Source organism: Petromyzon marinus, chromosome 12 (assembly GCF_048934315.1).
Source record: "Petromyzon marinus isolate PM22_M1 ecotype Great Lakes invasive population chromosome 12, UKy_Petmar_22M1.pri1.0, whole genome shotgun sequence".
Classification (NCBI taxonomy): Eukaryota; Metazoa; Chordata; class Hyperoartia; order Petromyzontiformes; family Petromyzontidae; genus Petromyzon; species Petromyzon marinus.
In genome coordinates, this window is record NC_133678.1 from 3375626 (window position 1) to 3397877 (window position 22252).

At 42.9% G+C, this 22252-nt stretch overlaps 1 long non-coding RNA gene across 1 annotated transcript in view; it reads left to right on the forward strand.

Moving 5' to 3' along the window:
- LOC142924318 (uncharacterized) overlaps nucleotides 1–22006 on the forward strand; it is a 45786-nt gene extending 23780 nt beyond the window's left edge. Inside the window, exon 2 of the long non-coding RNA XR_012941511.1 lies at nucleotides 20555–22006. This is a non-coding gene — a long non-coding RNA (uncharacterized LOC142924318). The remainder of the gene's footprint in view (nucleotides 1–20554) is intronic.
- Nucleotides 22007–22252: the final 246 nt, after the last annotated feature.

The following is a 22252-nucleotide window of genomic DNA, read 5'->3' on the forward strand; positions in this document are numbered from 1 at the left end:
TTCTATCTCCGGGCACGGCAGTCAAAATAATGGTGCAATGTTCTTGAACACCCCTCCCCCCCCCCCACCGCTCATCACCGCCACCACGGCACCTGTCCGCCAAGCAGTATAAATGGGTTCACCAGAGTCAGTCGATTGTTCAGGCCACATGCGGTGTGTTAAAGTGTGGGTGCCCTCACCTCTTATAAGATGTAGGAGCCAGCACGGACGGAAGAGGAGCACAAACACACTACGCCTACTACTACTACTCTCGAGAGGTGAGCCTCCACAAGAGTGCACTCTCACAGAGTCTGTTCCACCAGCAGTGGCACGAGCAAGCAATTGCAGGGCTGCACTTTGGCACTTTACCTTTTAAAGATAATAATAAAAAGAATCGCACGTCGGCAAGCCTACGCATTTTCAGTCGTGTTCCCATTTCCCCCAACATCTTGTGAGACACTACTTCGAAACATTCTCAACAGCTTTGGGTTAGCACAAAAAAAAATCATTCTTACTCCACTTAGACGCTTTAAGCTTATCCCGTGGCTCCTTGCGAACTTCCATCTGCTGCTCCTTACAAACATATTGTCACAAGGCGGAGCCAAATGGTATTGTTGTTGGTCTCATTTTTCACGCTGACAGACGGATCATCTCTTCGCGCCGAAAGATATTTATGGAGCCAATTAGGGCACGCGCCGGCTGGCATTGGCCTCTCAGGTACGCGTTTGCGAGAACTGTCAGGAGCCCAGGATGCGTTACGACCCACCAGGAGCGGTAATTAAGCCTCGCGAAGACAACGATGCAGATGCCCTCACCGAAGCTGTGCGACGCTAATGGTTCCGTTTCTTTTTCATTTTTGTTTAAAATATTTTTTAAAATATTTTTTCAGTGTATTTATCACCCCGCCCCACTCCCACCAACCCCCACCCCCCCCCCGCCCCCGCCAAAAAAAAAAAGAATAACCCTTGGAATAAGAAAAAAGACCACACACGCGAAATCAACAGAGGGTAAACAAAATAATATGAATAATGTGAAGTTCGACTCTTTAAATATGCACCGCTTGCAGTTATGCAGCATTTTCTGCACTTGCAATTGAAGTTACACGTAAAAGTTTCTCTCCGTCGTTCGTGATAGATGGCACTGTCAGAGCCTGTAACTGCTTGTTTGTATTCCGCAATCATTTTTAAGAGCTTGCCTCCAAGGAGCCTTGTTCCCCTTTGTACGTGCTGGCCATTATGGATTCGTCAAAGAGTTCACGCATCAAGCGCATAATTTTAAAGAGCCTTCACCGATCTCTGCTGCGTTGTGCAGATTCCTATAAAAAGAGTCTAAACGCAGATAATGATAGCGAAAGCATTGAATATTTTTTTGCCTTTTTTGCCAATTACAAAAGTTTATTGTCAACATTTTAAAATCTGCGTTTTTTTAGGTGGTAGTGGCATGGTTATTATGGTGCATGCGCTTACAGATGACTACTCTGCTAAAAAGGCAGACATTTTTACGTTACATTTTGGTGTCATTGAAAATAGAAGCTGGTGTCTCCACCAAATTTTATCCCATTTGTGTTCTTGGCATCATTCCACAAAGAGGAAGACTCAATTCGGATGTCTTGCAGCGTAAAGTGCAATCCTTTGTGTTAGAGAACAGCCTGTGAAGTAGATATCACACAACTACTTCTGAGATTTCTTCAACAATTTCCTCCCCACCCCCACCCACTCTGCTAAGGAGTTCCTTGTCTGACACTCACACTGAATTTTAGTTTAAAAGCTTTTGTAAGTTTCAGATGATTTTTTTTTCAAAATTAAGTGCAATTCCAAGTTTAATATCAGATGGATGTGTGTGTGGGGGGGGGGGTGGTCGTTTTCAGTGATTGATGACTGAACCGCGACCATCAACTCTAAGTTCGAGAAGCTCCCTTGTTTTTTGTTGTTGATCACAGACAGCTGCCCTGATTCAAACCCAGGATCTTGGCGGCGCCACGCCAGCTCCTCGCCTACGAGCCGACTAAGCTACACGTGCGGAACATCGCCAGGAGATGTGTCTATCTCACTGCACGTGGTCATTGTGGGCCTTACGATTTCGTGCACATTAATCGGACGCTGAATGCTTACTTCAGTTTTTTTCCTGTATAAATGAAGCCGCCAAAGTGCGGGGAGGAGTTGTAGGAAGGGGCGGGGATGCTGTAATTGAATGCTCTTTTCCTCGTGAGCTTGGCCTCTCTGAAATGGAAGGAGTAATAGAGCCGAGAAGGCGGGCCCGTTGTTACGGCGTAAATGCATATCTCAACATCGTGGTAAAATTTTCAATGAGTTGCTCTCGACTGCAGGGGGCTAATTCAGTATTATTACCCCGCAAAATCACTATTGACTCGCCCATCACGCTTCCTTTTCGGGGGGCATTTCATAAGGTCCTTATTTCCCCAAAGGTTCAGCAAATATAATTTGTCATTGACTTCCCATTCAATTATTTATTACGTATTGCTTTTGAATAGGCATTAGTCCATCCACAGTACTACATTGCACTCAATGCAGTCCACTGAAGCAAATATTTCCTTTCATTATTGTTTCCAAATATTGCTTTGTTTTTTTTTGTTAACAGTGCCTACCCCATAACGTCTTTGAAAAAAAACAACGCGTTAAATGACTCCTACACAAGCCTGTTTTTGTGTTAATATGGCAATTGTGAAATAAGTTGAACATTCATGTCGAGTATTGGGAAGTTGTCATTTTATACTTGTAAATTATAACTCTTGTAAACGTTACATGATTACAAAGCTTTACTTTCGTGTTAGCTGCTTAGAGTATTTTTGTAGCTTACTAAGGCATTCTACCATGCAATGTTTGGCGCGATGTTTGGCATGCTCTCCGACATATCAACCTCGACACGCTCTCGGAACTTCTTAGAGAAAATTAAATATTTAGTTCCTGAAATATTCGGACATTGCAGCGAGCCACTCCGGGGAGTGCAGTGACTCCCACCGCCAGTGGCGATCCCGAAAGTAAAACAATTGTGCATTCGAAGACAATAATATATTTACGCGATCTAACCCCAAAGAAACCCTTTGTTATGGATGATATTGGCGGCGAAAGCCTACATGTTAAACTAACGGTAATATTTATATGACTACATTACCCCCCCCCCTCCTCTGCTGCTTTGGTCTTCGCACCTGATTGGCTCACAAGTGACGATATCACATTTACCACCCCTATATAAAACCAAAACAGGAGGACTTTTCCATAATTTTTACTATAGCCTGAAGAGGGTGGTTGTTATTACCAGCGAAACGTCGTACTCGAATTGCAAATATTGTGGGTTTACTCTCCAACGCACCACTGTGCTGAACTAATAAATAATTGGCACGTCTGTTTTTTAATGTGACAAATTTTGCTAATTGGCTCTGTCGGGTGGTGGCGGGTATTTACGCCAATCTAATCCAAAAAAACCCCTCTATTATGGATAATATTGTTCGCGAAAAGCCGAACGTGTTAAACTGAAGACAGTAAGTTAAATTTTGATTCGAATAGCCAGAGTTATTGCCTCCGACTTATTGCTGGAAACTCAGTGAGTGTGCGCGTGTGACCACAACTTCACAAAGTTTTAAATCATCATTGTATTGTTACCGATACTCGTTGTTTGTATCGCGACCTATGCAACCATCATTGCAACTAATATCCGTATTGTGTATAACATCTGTGCCGTCGCAGGACGCCCATGGAATAGAGCATAAGAGCTTATTGGGCCCTTGGTGCTGAAATACATGACATCTAAATCGTCACCACCTGTCTACATTCTCCTAACCGTCGCCTGGATGGAATGGAGCATTTTATAGACTAACCCTCTGCTGGGATCAAAAGTGAATGACTGTGTTTGCCGCAATGGCCATGCCATTTTGTGGTTTTTCCCGCTAGAAACACGAAAATTCTACAGCGGTCTGAATCGCGAGAACTCGAACGGTAAAGATGCTAATAGGTGGACAATTACTGGAGCCGAAATGTTGCTGCATTCTCTAAACAGGTGCTGACAATCACACTTTACATGCCACTTTTGTTTTGTCTGACCTTGGTCTAAAAGCCTCAAATTGGCTCTGATACGAGACAAAAAGGTGGCCACGTTTATTCACGACACTGTAAAGTGCAAGATCCCACAAACATTCCGTATGCAATACATGTGTATACGCAATGAAATCATCATCATCATCATCAGCCAAGATCAATCCACTGCTGGCTAAAGGTCATCATCTCTCATGATTCTACAATGTAAAGAAGTCATCTAGCACGTGCATCCCGAGTTGCTTTCATCGCTCCATCTCCTTAGGGGACGTATTCTCGGAAGTGTTCCATTCGTCGTCTGCTACTCCATCATTATTCTTGACCATCACCCCATCGTCACTGCTAGCGGAGCATCCTACTCAAGCCTCACTTAATTCACATTTTGAAATAATGTGTTTAACCACAGTTTGTTCTCGAATCCACACGTTATTATCTCTGCTTCTCAATGCAATTTCAAGCATGCTGTTCTCCATGCCTCTTTGCACCAATGATATAATAATAAAAGTCATCATCATCATAATGATAAATATAAAGAAATAACGACAAACAATGTATATAATCGTGTAACGTATAATATAATTTCTGAAAAGACACCCCAGTGACAGGTCTCATGATGCGCTCTCAATACATATTGATTTACCATGCAAATCGAATTTCATGGAAGATGCCGTCCGGTTTCACCCCATTAGATCAAGGATGGAATACACATACTATACGGGATACACAGTGTAATGGAAATACTTCATTACGATCTCCCAGGGGAGCTGTGGAAAAGTGATCTCAGCAGAGGGTCAGTCTGTAAAATCCTTTATATTCAAGCCAAGGGATGATTGGGGGGCTTTGACAGGTGGTGACAATTTTGTAGTGGTCACCTACACTCGCTCGCATCCACTAAGAAGTCAGAGGCAATAACGCTGATTTTTAAAATAAAAATATACTTCATATCTGTTGAGTAACCCATCGTCTTCAATTGCAGAATTCGTTCTCTTTTAAGGGTCACCGCTGGTGTCATGTGACTGTGCTTTACACATTCTATAGCTTTTTTTATTATTACGTCTGTGTGGCATTGATTCAAATGTGGCATGCAGCCTTCTAGGGAAAAAAAAATGAATGGACTAACTTGATCTAACATGCATTTCTTAACTTATGTAAAGTACACGTAAAAATGCCGTCCCCATCACGAACATCACACATTCTTTTTTTGGACGGAGCATATTAAATTTTACTTGTCCATTTCATTAAAAAACCCCCACTTTATTGCCGGGTAAACAGCACGAATAGTGCGTGCATCCGCGTCCGCGTGTGCGATGCGCGACCCTCCGATGTGGGTCTCCGGGTTGCTCCCCGCGTGTCCTTCGGCATGACGTCCGATGCTCGAAACACGGGGGAGCTTCACTCCTGAAGGAGATCCCACGCAGCGCGTGAAGTGAAAAAACCGGAGTCACGTCAGAGAGGTGAACAGCACCTGGTCGACTAAAAAAAAAACATTAATCGTGAGTTTCCACCACAGATGTACGTTCAACTAAAGCGCCGGCCTTACTTTGCGTGCACGGTCCTGCAGGTTCTACGCGTTTGAGATGCTTACAATGACCCTAAATCACGGCGTGGGTCGAAGGTGAAGGCAGCATTATGCGAAAGACAAATTGTAATTGACGCGCACAAACTTGACATCCAGTAGCCCCCGAGTGAATTTGATAATAACACTCTATTTCTAAGGAACGAGAAGCAAGCCAAAGCCAAGAATATATTTTTTATTGCCAAGGTGTGCACCACCACGTTTATATTAACAAGGAAGAAAAAGCATGCATTTGCATGTATATTTCAATGCTTTCCAAATACTTGCTGTGACATATAGGTCAGAAAAATGGACAATGACAGAATGTGGAGCAATAGCTCAAGAGCAGCGTGGAGAGGTGCATTCTTGGAATTACACTGAAAGCGAGAAAGAGGAACCCATTAATCAGAGAACATTCTCAAGTTAGAGAGACATCAACTTTAGTTGACGAACAGGGGAAATTGGAAGTGTGATGATTCATATGCCATGAATTCAGGGTGACAGATGCATTCATGAATCGATATTTTTTTTGCCAAGATTTTTAATGATTATTTCTAGTTTTTCATCTGTCCTTTTTTATGTCTCATTTGTACACTCTATTAAATCAAATATAACATTAGCATATCCACAACCCACAACATTGATATGTATGCAATCTAACCCAAAAACCTTTATTATGAATAATATTGGTCGCGAAAGCCGACGTGTTAAATTTGTATTTGTCATTGATCTTATTCTCTCTTTAGTTTTTTTATGGTGTGCTCATAATTTACAGACTGTATTACTGTTGGCACGAGCCTCGCTAGTAGGGACTCTGCTCGCACGATTTCCAGAGGCAGACTTTGTAGCAGTGAGCATTGGTGACTATACTGTGCCGATGAGTCCCAAAGAGCATGAAACAGGTCCACAGTCATCAATCACTGCTGCTGTCAGTCGGTCAACAACAATCCACATTCAGATAATGCTGATGCTGCACACATAATGTGCAACGGCAGTGTGCTTTTTTGAGATGTGTTTGCATTATGTTTAAATCTTCTCTCGGTCTCCACTCCATAATTAACGTTGTCCGTCTCTCATCAGTCGTTATCATTCTTGTCCTGCCCATTTCCTACTTGATTTTGCGTCAGCAAGAGCATTGGTGACCCCTGTCCTCTTGCTGATCTATTCATTAATTCCTTAAGCTGTCTCCTTTGACTCATTCCTCACTTCTTGCCAAAGGATTGTGCAGCTCATGTGGTGACCATCAAGGTCTGTTCCCGTGGTTGAAGAAATAACAATTATATTGTCAACGGATTGATTGGTGCACAAACACGCGTGTGAAAGAGTCTTAACGTTAATTAGGATTTCCCTCGATAGTATTTTGTAAAAAAAAACCCAACACATTGTATGTGTACGTGGGTGTGCATTTGTTGTGTACGGACAAGTACTGTGATTGTTGCTGATGGGTACTTGGCATATATACAGGATTATTGCTTCCCATAATTAGGATTTTCATTTGTGCAAGGCCAGAGACAAATGGCGATGTGTAGATCCAAAACCGGGCTAATTTAAACGTATATATTTGTGTGCATTCCAAATGGGAATAGATAGTCTAATGAGCTACTGTGCACTGGAAGGTTGACTCCAATTACCGGATGCACATTCACATATATTTTGTGGTAACCTCACACCAAGGATCTATTCTGACGCTACGTTGGCACAGCTGATATGAAATACTACAACAACAACAACAAGGCACATCGCAGCGTCCCATATGTGCAGATATATACACACACACACGCACAATTAATTTTGAAGTTGTATGGCTATTGCCGAAATTAGAAGGAACGGTTTTAAAAATATAGTTTCAAACATCACCAACAACAAAAGCACTTTGAATGTACCCAACGCATTGAAATGTCTAAAGCTAAGCAGGATTTTTGAGGCTGGGCAGCATGTGGACGTGCGATCACCAAGGCTGGCCAAGTGTTGTGGGTGTGAGGCTGCACGGTGGTAGTGCTGAGTGTTACCCCCTCGTTCGTGTGTGTGTTTCCGCAGGAACTTTATTCCTCCCTGCTCCCACCTTCCAAATACCAATTCATGCTATAGGCCAAACTCATCATTTAGGACCCTCCTAAAAAGTCTTGAGACTCATTGAGAATGACCCTGGGGTAAAACAAATTGGCATGATTATTATGTTTAATTAATACACCTTTGCAGCATTATGTAACACAGTGGAGTCGTTTTTGTCCTTGCCAATTCGGAGCAAAGCCGGTATGGAAATATGAACAACTGTAAAACTGCAACCCTTCTAACTTTTATTTTTAATTTCCCCAACATGTTATCCCTATTGTGCCATCGGTGTCATATTATGAGACGAAGTGCCACTGTAACCTTTCCTCCTGACAGGAAGTCAAAAAGAGCATATGGCGCTTGTTTTGTTATCACACGTGGTTAATGCTCCGTCTTGGGAGGATATTTACGCACGGAGAATGCATTGTTACAGCAGGGCATTGCAGACCAAATGCGTCCCTCCAGAATCAATTAGTTCTGCAACAACACTGCACCCCTAAAACAAAGTGCCACTGGTGTGGCAAATTTCCTCATATCTCGTTTATTGTCTGTTTCTGCTGTGCATGGAATTAAGCCGAGGATATCTCACGTGTAATATAATTGCTTTAAATCAGCTAAACATTACATTTGGAGTTAGGAGGGAAGGGCTGGGAGAAATAGGCGTCATTGCAGAGCCACCTTCCCTAATTACGCTCCAGACGTTTGCGGTGTTGTCGCTAAACGTCCGACTGAAAGCAAATCTTGGGCGAGTTTGATTTCTTTTTAAGCAGGGGGTGGCGTGGAGGGTGGGAGGGCTTGGGGAAAACGAATGCTTCCTCATTTAACGAAATATCCAGTCACCTTCATGGTACATACATATAACCGTCAAAGCATGTAACATGTGCGGGCCATGGTGCCTGCTCGCTAAAGGACATCTAAAATGGAATCTTTCTGCTAACTTGGCAGTTTGCACTAAGAGCGCAGGGGCTAAAAGAGAGAGAGAGAGAGGAAAACGAAATCACGAGTTCAGTGCTGCGTTAAATTTCACGCTATAGCGGTGAACATTGTAAACACCGGCCTTGTTTGCCGTCCTACAAGCCACCTGCTACCTATCGAACGCCCCCCCCCTCCCACCGGAGTTGCACGTTCATCTGGGAGGCGGCAGACACCGAGGCATGTTTAATTTACACGCGCTACCTCCCACGTGCCATTTCAATTATTAATCATAATCTCCGCGCGCAGTGATGGACTGCAGATGTTTGTTGCTAGATTCTTGTGATTTTTTTTCTCCCAGAGTGATTATTTCTGCAAGGGTAAGCGGGCAGCGCAGGTGGTACAAGGCTCATAAAATCTTAATGAAGTGGGAAATCATATTTTTATTTTTTGAAATGTATATTTTATTCATTACTGTGCCACTGCAGAAATTTATAGTGAGTATCATATCTAAATTGAAGGCGCAATAGGATTACCAAAGATGCCTCGGTTCTATTTGTGTTGTGCGACCATGAACGTGTGAGTCGCGAATCTATGTCCCAACAAAAAAAAACACTCAATGCAAATGGCATTTTCTCGGAACAAAATTCTTCAGCCGTGCGTCAAGTTTTGTAAAAAAATGAATTGTACACGCTAAGTGGATTTTCTAATATCCTTCCAAAAGTGGAAGTGTTGTTTTGCATTTGTTTCTGTCGGTTTCGTGTTTGATAAAGTGCCACGTTGTGCACATTCTACAGGACAATTTTTCTTGCTCGTTTTTGTCTCTCGAGGCCAACTGTGCGCTACGGTCAGATTAACATTCATTTCACCCAACCGCAAAGGCCTGACAACTCTGAGAAAACTTGCACTTCGTACCAACAGCAAACGTGTGTTCCAATGTAACGTTTAGGAAATATTTACATGAGCCCAAGGCGTTGTTCAGCTTAACATTTTTGCAAAATGTTTTTATTCATCTGTCCACACGACACCACCGAGAAAATAAACTCTTCTGTAACCCATCCGAGATCCGGCTCGATGGGCTTGAGATCTTCTCTCAAAACTGCTCTAGAGGAGTTGTACACCCCTAGCTGCCACTGCTATTCATTGGCATAAAATAAAATAAAAAGTTTCGCTCCGGATGACTCTGCAAAGTATTATATGTATTTTGATTTAGCGTGCTGATCTTAAAGGTGCATTGAAAAATTTGATACTCCGACTGATGCTTCTGTTGTTGTGGAGTAACTCATGCAGCCAGCGATGGCTCTAGGATTTGGTGTTACATGTTATTTATTGTAGAAATTCGGTCACAGTCCCTGTGATCACTGTTACATTGCAATTATGGCTTTAGTTTTTGGTGATTTGGAAAAGTTTTTTGGCTTGGACATGTTTGTTTTGTTGTAGTACGGAGTTAGACTGATGGCCTTAATCTAAGTTTTCTTGTGGTTGTTGTTGTTTGACTTACATCCAACTGGGATTTTTTGCACACAGCGTTGGTGTACGGTGCTTTTTTCAGGAATATTTTGCTGTTTTTTTCATGGATTTTCTGTTTGCACAGTCACACAGTCACTTAAAGATGTTTTCTTGTTCGTGTTTTTGTTTTTGTTTGTTTGTTGTGGTTGCACCCGATTCAAGAGCCGAATGGCTCACAGGGCTATACCAAAATAAATAAACTAAATTGAAACTAAACTGAAACCATTCACTATGAGAGTGACTTGTCTCTACTTTATCGTAACACACTGCATATTAGGGGGGGGAGGGGGCAAGTAGGGGGCGAGCAGATTTTGAGAGGGATCAGCTTAATTTTAAAAGGAAATCATATTTTAAATAAATAATACTTTACAGCCCTTTTATAAATACACTGCAAGGTCGAAGGAATCCCCTTGTCGTGTTGATAATGGAACTTGTTTGACCATACTTCACCATGCTGGTCAGGGCGGCTTGATGAATGGGGGTGGTCGCACAAGACCACTCACCACTGACGTGAGCCATGGCCTGGAATTGAAGTAAGGTCGCAGGGTTCGCATTGCATTCCGGCCACCGCTCCACTCTCATTGTGCACAATTCACGATTTCCATACTTTCTTGTTCGCGGCTCAGGTTCTCCAGTCATAGGTAATGCTAATTGATCATTGAGACGCGAAGGGAACTTGTGACAATGATGTAGCAGTGCTGCGCTTCCACCAGACCAGTTCTCTGGGGAAGCTACAAAGGCTACACCCCCCCCCCCCCCCCATCTGATGATGAAGCCACTGCCAGCGCAGCACATTCTGGTTTCTCAAAGGATCTCCATTTGAGTCTCCGAACCTCTATGAATCTGTGGGTCTTTATACGAGTCTGCTGGAATCTGATTGAGTCAATGGGTCTCTTGTGTGTGATGCGATGGGTCTTTGTGTGAATGTATGGGGTCTCTATACAAGTTTAGCAGTCTATGCAAGTTCCTTGGGTCTAATTGGTAATTGTAAGAGGAAAGGCGGAGTGTTGCTCTCATAAGTGGAATGTGCGGGCAGCAGTCTCTGCCGGCAAATTCCACTTTCCCTTTCAACAATTTTCTTTACTTTGCTGAGTTTTATGGCTCTCTTTTTTCAGAAGCGACCTGCCTCAACGAAGTGGCTTAGCATGTGGATATTTATAGCAACCAAATCCTCTCAAAGCACGTTTCTAAGTGTGCAGGACAAAACCAGAGGACCCGGAGAAAAATCCACGCGACTACGGGGGAGAACGTGCAAACTCCAAATAAACAGGCATCAGGGTCAGGATCGAGCCTAGGACCTCCTGTATACCAGGCGAGGGAGTGAACATCTCCTAGCCAGCGTAGCAGACCTCAGCACCCGGTGCCTCCTCCACCTGGGACCAAGAGCCGCCACTGCAGAATATTTGCGCAGTGTTTGTACTGCAACCCTCGTGACGATATAACCTGTACATGAACGTTAAGGACACGAACGGGCCAATACGGACCATATCCTTCTTGGGTGGAAAATTAAAGGAACAAGTCACAATAATTCCCACTGTGGCCATGCAACACAAATTAGGGGCCACTTGGTAAACCACTGCAGTCTTCGCTCCTTCAATGGAGGAAGAGCAAACCTACACGGACGATCTCTCCCGAAGATGTCTCGTCGCTAGCAGAACTCGACATTCACAGACCTTGACATTCACAAACATCTCCTGGACATATTGACATACACAAGAATAAAACCTTGCAACTCCCCCGACCCCCCCCCGAACAAAACAAACAGCTTTACGTAGTTCTGTGTGTGTTTTTCGTTTGCAGCGATGGTAATGAAACAAGGAAAACAACATTTTAAAATACACAATAGAGTTTTTTTGGGGTTAGATCGTGTAAATATATGTGTCGTTAAACCCGCCACCACCCAACACAGCCAACTAGTAAGGGTTGTCACGTAAACAGAACGTGGCCAATTCGTCACTAGTACAGCCACACCGGTGTGTTGGAGAGCCAAGCCACAACATTTACAATCTGAGTACGACGTTTCACCAGTAATTACAACTAGCTTCATCAGGCGACAGCCAGATGAAGAGTGATTCGTTTATTTATTTTGCACCTTCGTTAAATTTACTTTTAGTACAATCTACTCACTTGTTTTAATACGCTGCGCAAGACTGATGAGTTACATTTAATAAAGTGCACATGGACATTGCTGGAGTCATCTTGTCGCCAATGCGACTTAGGAACCGTCCATAAATGACGTCACGCACCTGGGGGGGGGGGGGGGTTGAGAAATGTGACGTCACATCAAAATACGCAACTTTAAATTAATATAAACAAAAACCTTTATTATGAATAGACAACACGTTCTACTTAATTTAATATACTTTTTTAATAATTGTTTTCTCCTACAACATCAGAGTGCAGCACCACATTAAATACGCACTACAATGACAATAGTTTAAAGCGATTTGAAGCATGTTTTATTTTCAGGATGGAAATATGGTTTTGGGGGGGGGGGGGGCAGAGCTTTGTGACGTCATATTTGAGGGGGGTCTGACTTTTTGTGACGCCGTATGACGAGGGGGGTCAAAAATCGTCCAAAATCGTATGAAGTCATTTATGGACGGCCCCTTAAACACGTCGTTCACCTGAATGTATACATGATTCATAGATCACTTATCAATTCAAACCATGTAGCGAGTGGCACCTTACAAGTTAACTCGGTGCACCCCGCTGAATTGATGACACAGTGACAGCTCATCAGACATAATTAGGCACCGTGCACATTCCGATTGGCCTGAAAAAAAGTGGCAATACGATTTGTAATTTTCTTTTGGGAATCAGTTAGTCGATAGCAAAGAAAGGTCCCGCGCTTAAAGTCCTCTTCAGAACAAAAAAAAGGCGCGATTTATGTTCAAACATGACGAATCGTTGGACATGATTAATGCCATCCTCAATTAATCTCTCGCACTGTAATTACACAAACCCCCTAATGAATCTTTGAGTGCCGCGATTCTTGGATTAGCGCTGCCGCTACTCGACGCAGTCGTCTGGCAAAAAAGATCCTGGGCTAACTTTCGCAAGCGGTGACCAATGCACTAACTGAATGATTTATAGTGTTTGCCTGCAATTTGCATGATTCCACACACTCGCCTCATTTACAACGGGCTATTTAAATCTGCAACGGGACGGTACGCAATTAATTTAGAACTTCCTGTTGCATCACACAGCAGTGCCGGATGAAGCTAGTGCGGGTGCCTCTAGTATGATGTTATTGAAGGGCCCCTAAATAAAAACAACCACTTAAATATTAAAACACATTTTAACTTGCATAGTAAAGTAATTGTATTTTTTTTAAATTTGCTATACAGCCAGATAATCCGACAAATCGCTAACCTTAAACACCCAGTCGTTCGTAAAAGTTGAAGGCAGTATTGTACTATAGTAATAGAGCAAGTGCAGAATCACTGAACCGGAATTGATACCTTGAAAGCATTTAGCGCGGGGACCCTTGAAAGTGCGGGGCCCGTAGCTACTACACATGTAGTAGCTACTACACATGTAGTAGCTACTACACATGTAGTAGCTACTACACATGTAGTAGCTACTACACATGTAGTAGCTACTACACATGTAGTAGCTACTACACGTGTAGTAGCTACTACACGTGTAGTAGCTACTACACATGTAGTGTACTACTACTACACATGTAGTAGCTACTACACATGTAGTAGCTACTACACATGTAGTAGCTACTACACATGTAGTACTACTACACATGTAGTAGCTACTACACATGTAGTAGCTACTACACATGTAGTAGCTACTACACATGTAGTAGCTGCTACACATGCAGCTGCTACACATGTAGCGACTTTTGCGACTCGGATAATCCGGCACTGATCACAGGGATAAATCCACCGTGGCGCAATGCACCTGCAGTCCAGAGGTCGCCCGTGTCGATCTCCCGGAACGGCAGTTGTAGCAACAACGGTGTGATTTGTTCGCGCCGCAGCTAGTCCATCAACAACAAGTCGAGTGCGGCGGGGAAAAGTAGGGGGCCTGCCATAAATGACGTCACACGATTTTGGACGATTTTTTTTACCCCCCCCCCCCCCCCCCATCGTTACACGGCGTCACAAAAAGTCAGACCCCCTTCAAATATGACGTCACAAAATAAGATAAAACATGCTTCAAATCGCTTTAAACTATTGTCATTGTAGTGCGTATTTAATGTGGCGCTGCACTCTGATGTTGTAGGAGAAAACATTTTAAGTAGAATTATTTATTTAAAGTTGCGCATATTGATGTGATGTCACATTTCTCACCCCCACCCCCCCTCGTCACACATCGTCACAAATGTCTGACCCCCACCCTAGGTGCGTGACGTCATTTATGGACGGCCCCTTGGCCAATATGCCCTCTAAAATGGGGCTTTTCTAGTGCTCCTTCTAGTTGGAGGCCCTTCCATCAGCAGTAGCACGAACAGGAAATTGCAGTCCTGCGCATTTCCCTATTACCCCGTAGCATTCCGGCCGATCAACGTGGGTGCAACTCAGTGGGAAGGTATTCACACCGGCCTCTTATCAATGCCGTGTTCTGGCTTGTTCACGTGCACAGCCGTGTACAATTTCGACTGCTTGACAAACAAACAAACGAGTTGATGGTATTCGGTTGCTACCCATGCGCACCAGAACGTGTTGTGCGCACTTGAAATGTCAGCCTGGGTGTTGAGCACACATCTCTGAAATGAAGCGGTGTCGACAGATAGTGCTCGAGGAAAATGCTGTTTCAATCCCCCCCCCCCCCTACTCCCCTCCCTGCTACTTTATTTTAGACGAGCAACTTCTACCGAGAGCAACATCAATAACATCCCCCCTCCCCACCTCCCGGACACGTGTGCAAACACGGACAAGGATATATATATTCACAAAGACAAAGATGCCCCATATAGCCTGTAACAGACTGTAGGGGCAAGTGCTGTTAGCGAGCAACTCGGAAGGCCGCAACGGTACACGAGGGAGTGGGTAGGTAGCCAGCACCACGCCCGACCGCCTTTGTCTCCCTAGTGGCGATGTTTACACACCGCACCAGGTACTCATTCGAGGCTGAGTCGACCTAGGGGAGGCCCAGGACCGGTTCAGATAATCGTCACTGGGTGTTGGCCGTGAGCGGGAATTTAACTCGTGTCGCCGGGTTCATAGCGTAGCGAGCTAACCGCTACACTACCGCTACCCACCCCCTACATATACACACACGCACCAGCATAAGGTAATCTCTCACGTAGGGTCACTTAGGCCGATGACAAATAGGGAGGGAGAGCTTTGGGGGGGGGGGGGAGGAGGGGGGACGTGTGCTCGCACACCGAAGCGTTACGCCGCTCCCCGTCGTTTGGCGTGCTATCGGGAGAGAGAGTAAACAAATATCCATGGGGGCATGAGAGGAGCTCTCCAGCTACGACTGCCGCCACCACCACCACCTGAGCTGGAACAATCTTGGGACAAATCTTCAGGAGGAGGAGGAGAAGAATAATATCTCGCATTACCAGAAGAGCAGAGAGCTACATTTAAATTAATCATTTGTTGACACTGCATTGATTTGTCAGTATTTCCCAGGCACAAATCGGTGTATGTTTGCTACAAGCAAGGGCCATTGCACAAAATGTTGTATAGAATAAACCCTGTATATATATTTCCTTTTAACGTCACGGTGTTACGAATGGACGTGGGGAGTATTTTTGTTGTTGTTGTTTCGTGGAAATGCATTGCCTCGAGTGGTCGGCTTATTATGGAACTGGCAATAACCATGACTGTTCATGGCCAGGGAAGGCCGGAGAAGGCTTTAGAGACTTCTAGGGTAGCTACCCACGTCAAAAACTCAGGCGGGCGCGCGGTGGGGGGTTACAGCACAGTTACTTTTAAACAAACTATTTAGAAATCTACACAGAGTGGTAATACGATTTCGCTTTTGTTTATCATGCAATGCAAGCTGCTTTCGCTCTCTTTAGAAAAGATTGTATCGACATGTTTTGCTTCGACTAAAATAATTTAGAAGGGGGGGGGGGCTGAGCCTTCTACCGCGAGGGGAGGAGGAGGTAGGGGGGACTCTGCCCCCTCCAGGCCCCCAGACGCTACGGGGCTGAATGAGTGTGCTGCACATCCCAGCAACATGTATAATTCTCTTGTTAAAATCCCACATTAAGCGAATTAAGAGCCAAGGTTCACCGTCGGGATTCCCAGAGCACACGGACGAATGAACTTTGAATTGTGTAAGGGGCTGCTTTGCTTGATTAATCATTGATCAATGAATAATTATCCACTCCCACGTTCAAGGGGCGCTCAACCTCGTCTTGGCTTTGCCCACTCGCTTTAAAACAAAATCAACGGTACCTCTCATCCTTTTTTGACACCAAATGCCAACAATCCATGTAAGTGACTAAATATTATATATCTGCCGCTGTGCCGTAAACGGAGGGTTGAATATATAATAAAAGGCAAAAGCTTTGTGACGCTTAGGGCATGGTTGTGTGTGTTCGAGGTACACGCTTACCTCTTTTAGCCCTTGTCTCTTTTTTACTCCCTATGCCAATCTGGCCAAGATGACCATGTTCCACAGGGCTCAGGCCAAATTGAATGGTGCTGCTTACAAATGAATTGCTTACCCGCCTGTTAATAATCCTTGTGCAAGCCACCGCGTGTAATCTGAATGTTAATGCTGTATTGCGGCCTTTGAGCTAATTTCCATTGTGTTCAATAATTTATTTTCGCTGTTGCACGCTCTGGATATATTTGTCTTTTTTCTTTAATTGTGTTGTTTTTAAACGGAGCTTTTTCTAAATTTGTTAATTCCCCCATTGGTAATGAATGTTAGTTTTCTAAAGAAAAACAAAGTTATGCGCCTCATGTTTTTACCAACTGTAAACCATCCAATTAAACTCAGAGTAAAATTAACACGTTGATATATGACCTAGTAGTGCTGTTGTTAATGAATTAATATCTTGATTGCTCACATAATGAACAGGTGGTGGAATAATGTTGACATTTTAAAGTAACATTTCTTTTTACAAATTCAAAGACGGGTGATATTGATTGCATTTTACACCATGTCAGTTATGAAAATATGTACATTACAGAAGTGTTGTTTTAAAAAGTTTCGTGAAACACTATGCATTACTTTACGATGCATACTTACGCATCAATCTTCCGACAAAATGGTTAGAAATTACGCATTTGGATTTATTACAATAGCGTTGCACCTTCAGAGGCTAAATAAATAGTTGTGTCAACCCGAAGTATCTGTGCAACTAGATGTGACGGAACGCAAGGCTGAACATGAAAAAGAGGGCCGACATCAGATCATTTATTCGAGCAGCAAATATTCATTTAAGTAAGAAAATGCCTTTTGTAGACTTGAGTGAACATTCATGGAATGCGACCATTGGAGTTTCATTGTCCACGTACGAGAGGAGAGATCTGGACAGTCTTCAAAGAGAAAAAAATATATATATTATAGTCGAAACAAACTTCTGAAGAGTCTTTAAGTGGAAACAAAACAGCAAACGTGAATTCATGACCTCAATTACATACCGGAGGAAACAGCTCTCGCCGTTATAATTTTAAAGGCAACTATTTCATTGGATTGACAATGCCTTCACTCCAGATTGGAAAATGCTCAGGGTCACAGGAGGGTCAGCTAACCCAGAATAAAAAAAAGAGAAAAAGACCAAGATGAATTGTGGTGTCCTTGGGGAAACCAATCTTCCTCAATGATACCAAGTATCACATCCACTGTTTCATATCGATGACTGAAAACTTGCTTTGTGAGATCGGATGCTATAGTCAGGATTCATTTGGCTAAAGTCCAGAAATAGAAACAAGCAGTGAGGGATGATTAGAACAGAATGCTCACCCGGGCTGACCTTTTGTGCTGTAATGAGCTCATAATGACACCATGAAGTTTTCTAAACATTAAACGGTCGTTCTTTTGCTTCATTTCCCCCCACTGGTATTCATGATGAACAAACATGCTTGTTATTCCCGCTTTGTTCTTATTTTGTTCCGTTTCGAATTCAAATTCAGTTCACAAAGAGCACAGACTAATGGGCACACTTGATTCAAGTGGCTTTTCAGAATTATTAATGTTAATTAAAGGTTGGGTTCTGAGCTCATATATTATTTATGTTATTTGTAAACATTCCAGTGTATCAATACTGTTTTAATAATATATTGGCATTTTTTTACCATTTATCAATACCTTGTTAAAAATACATGCACTTTTTCAATCAATTAATTACTGCCAAAGCCATGAAGTTTTACCAATATGCGTTTTAGTTGCAGTATCAGTTGCATTACTTTCCAAGTAGAGTTTGTATAAATCAACACAATAAATTATTTCGTGAATAGCTATTACTTGCACACAGGAAAAACGTGATAGACGCTTACTTTTCTTTGTTGTACACTATTTTTGTTTACATCCTGTGTACAAGTCTCACCAGTGTCAGACAAGAGGACACCAAAAGTCGAGGCCCTAAAGAAGGCTGTCTCTGGTGTAGACCAATCAGTTTCAAGGACACTGCAAATATTATCAGACCATGTTTTTGTTTGCATGTTCACCACAAGTTTTTTAGTTTAGTTTAGTTCCATTTATTTGGTATAGCCCTGTCAGCCATTCGGCTCTTGAATCGGGTGCAACCGCAACAAACAAAAAAACAAAAACATGAACAAGAACACATCTTAAAGTGGCTTTGTGCATGTGCAAACAGAAAATCCAGGAAAAAACATCAAAATATTCCTGAAATAGCACCGTACACCAACGCTGTGTGCAAAAATCCCAGTGGGATGCAAGTCAAACAACAACAAGAAAGCTTAGATTAAGGCCATCAGTCTAACTCCGTACTACAATAAACAAAAACATGGCCAAAACAAAAAAGTTTTAGAAATCACCAAAATAAAGCCATAAATGCAATGTAACAGTGATCATAGGAACTGTGATCGAATTTTTAACAATAAACTACATAAATAACATGTAACACCAAACCCTAGAGCCACAGCTGGCTGCATGAGTCACTCCACAAACAACAGGAGCATCAGTCGGAGTATCACATTTTTCAATGCACCTTTAAGATCAGCACACTAAATCAAAATACAGATAATACTTTGCAGCGGTCATCCAGAGCGAAACATTTCATTTTATTTTAGGCCACTGAATAGCAGTGGCAGCTAGGGGTGTACAACTCCTCTAGAGCAGTTTTGAGTGAAGATCTCATAGGTAGTGATTCAAGTTGCAGGCTTATTGGCAATAACATTCCAGACCCTCTGGGCATCAATAGCAAAGGCCCTTCCTCCGGTTTTTGTACGGCAATAGGGAATGTGAAGCTGGTAGATGAGCGAAGACCTGAGGTCAAATCTGTTCTTTGAAACAGAGAGGAGATCCAGCAGGTAGTCTGCGGATTTTTTTGTAAGTACATCGTGAATAAATAAGATCTGGTGTACAAGCCGTCGACCATTAAGAGTTGTTAAGTTTGACCCAATGTAGAGATCACAGTGGTGAGTCCTATATGGGCAGTTCAATGCAAATCTTAAGGCCGAGTGATAGATGGAATCAAGCTTCTTCAGTACAGTACTTGGGGCTGATATATACACGATATCACAGTAATCAAGTAGAGGCAGTATGGTAGCTTTTATCAATTCCAAACGGAACATTGGGGGGAAGCAGTGCTTGTGTCGATACAGCAAACCAATTTTTATTTTTGTCTTTTTACCAGTGTAATCAATGTGATCTTCAAAATTCAGTTTTGAATCCAGGATGACCCCAAGATACTTATACATCTTGACTTGCTCTATTTGATAATTATTTAAGGAATGTGATTGGGGAAAAAAAAAATCCTGCTTTAGTCCTGGTGAGAAGCATAGCACCTTGGTTTTGGAGGTATTCAGGACCTTGGTTTTGGAGGTATTCAGGACTAGTTTAAGAGCAACTAGCTGATGTTGTAGTTTGTTGAAATCACCTTGTATGTTTAAAATGGGACCTTTGTTCGCCACAAGTACGTGTGGTTAATGCGAACTTGATTCCTTGCAAAAGGTTTATATTTGGTGTTTGAACATCTTAACATCAGTTTCATTGCCAGAAAGGGTCAAACTTATTCTTATTTCATCATACTTTGATACTGACAAAAAAGGTCCCATGTTGTAGGGCCAATCAAGTTGTCACGTGGGCAAAATGAGCCAATTGACGCGGTGCATCAGCAAACTGGAATGTAGAAAAGCAGGCTTAATTATGAAAATTTTATACAGTGTGATGAGTGTTGAAACATGTGTTGAGTGAACCGGAGCACTTGGAGAAAACTCAAACGCGTGTGTGTATGTTTGTGTGAGAGAGAGAGAGCACAACTTTTGTCCCGTACAGAAAGGGACATGATATGGAGTCTACATTTGCTGGAATCGCTTTCTCCTGGCGGTTCACAGAACGAGGAAAAAGACGCTGCAAGGTGACACTGACGGCTGCTCTGTGCTGCTTCCAGTGTTCAGGGGCCTGCTTAAGGCGCGGCTCCGGCTGGAGCACGCCACGTACCACACACGTGTCGGTGATGTGCAGCGCGTCTTCTTCGAACGCTGGGGAGGAGCCGGACAAGCCCCTCTCTGTACCAGCGTGGACGGCACCCCACGTGTTCACCATCTGAAGCGCTCAGCTCGTCACCGTGGCATGCGCGATGACCACCACCACCACGTGACTTTCCTTTCGTGTTATGCGCGCTGCATTTAGCGCCACAGCGCGTGGCTTTATATCGTTTATTCATTCGTTTGCTGGTGACTTTGTGTATTTGTGTTGCTGGTGACTTTGTGTATTTGTGTTGGTGGTGACTTTGTGCGGTTCATATCGGAATCGCCTCCAGTGCTGTTGCTGCTGGCGGCAATGAAAGTTGTTTAAAAGTCAAAGTCTCCTGGCGAGCCGGCATACGGCCAAGGGAAGGGAGTTTTTGCAACATTTGTGCGATCCACAAACCCTCGGCCTCCTCGGTGCCGGATTGTAGGCCACGGGCGTAGCCACCAACGCATGTTTGTTATTCCCACTCGGTTCTTATTTTGTTTCGCTTGGAATTTAGATGCAGCTCACAAAGCGAAATGTAGCCGTGTGCATTGTTGATGCTACGCCTATACCAAAGCAGAGATAAATCAATGTAAATAGATTTTTGGACTCACTATTTACATCAAGCTGCAATATTGCATTATTTCCCTTTTCATGCTAATTGTATGCTAATTATTAGACATTAATGAAACAAATGGTGCAGACAATACAAACGAGACAGAACACAATTGGGTAGATGATGTAAACGAGACAGGCAAAACGCATGATATAAAGAGTACAAATCAAATTGAACAAATAGAGGACAATCAAATAAGATGAAGACCAAACTGGATAGACATTAAAAACGAGACAGTGAGTACAACGACAAACAATAAAGCAGAGAGACAAGACACAAAAGATAGACAAGGCACGTGAAGGTACAAAACAAGACAGTACAAATGAGTTCCGCGTTGCATGAGAGAAAGAAAAAAATAATAATCGCCAACCTCAATTGCAACAATTCATTGAGTCGTGGTGAAGATGAATGGTCACAATCCCCCGGTTTAAAACATATCCATTTATATTTTGCCAGCTGCGGAAAGGCATGATTTTGTGGTGCATGAGGCAGTATATTTCAATGTATATATTCAAGTTCACCTAGTTTCATTGGACATTATCAAGAAGCCGAACAAGTGCTGGACAATGATGGAATCAATGCTTTGACTACAATTGACTGTTATTCTCATTATATATGTACGTTTTCATGGACAACCCTTTATTAATCCACTGCTGGACGTATGTCTCATGCCGTGCGGGTTGTTTTGACAATACCTCAACACGCTGGTTGGGTTTGTGAAGCCGGTGAATTATACGTAAAAAATAATAATATTTTTTTGTTAATTTTGTACGTGTGGTGTGTACGTGTGTTTTTCCTTTTTGCCTGATCTATGTGAAGATCATTGTTCGTAAAGGTAGGGCAATGTTCCACATGTTATACTTGAAAAAGTAAACATAGTCCTTGACAGAATGAAAATGAGGCAAAACTTTTGGAGTGGATGAAAGTGGGCCCCCTCCTCTTGGATGAAACTGTTTGCACGATGATTACTGAATTGTGTCCGAACACCGCAATCATTCTTCTATTCAAAGATTGACA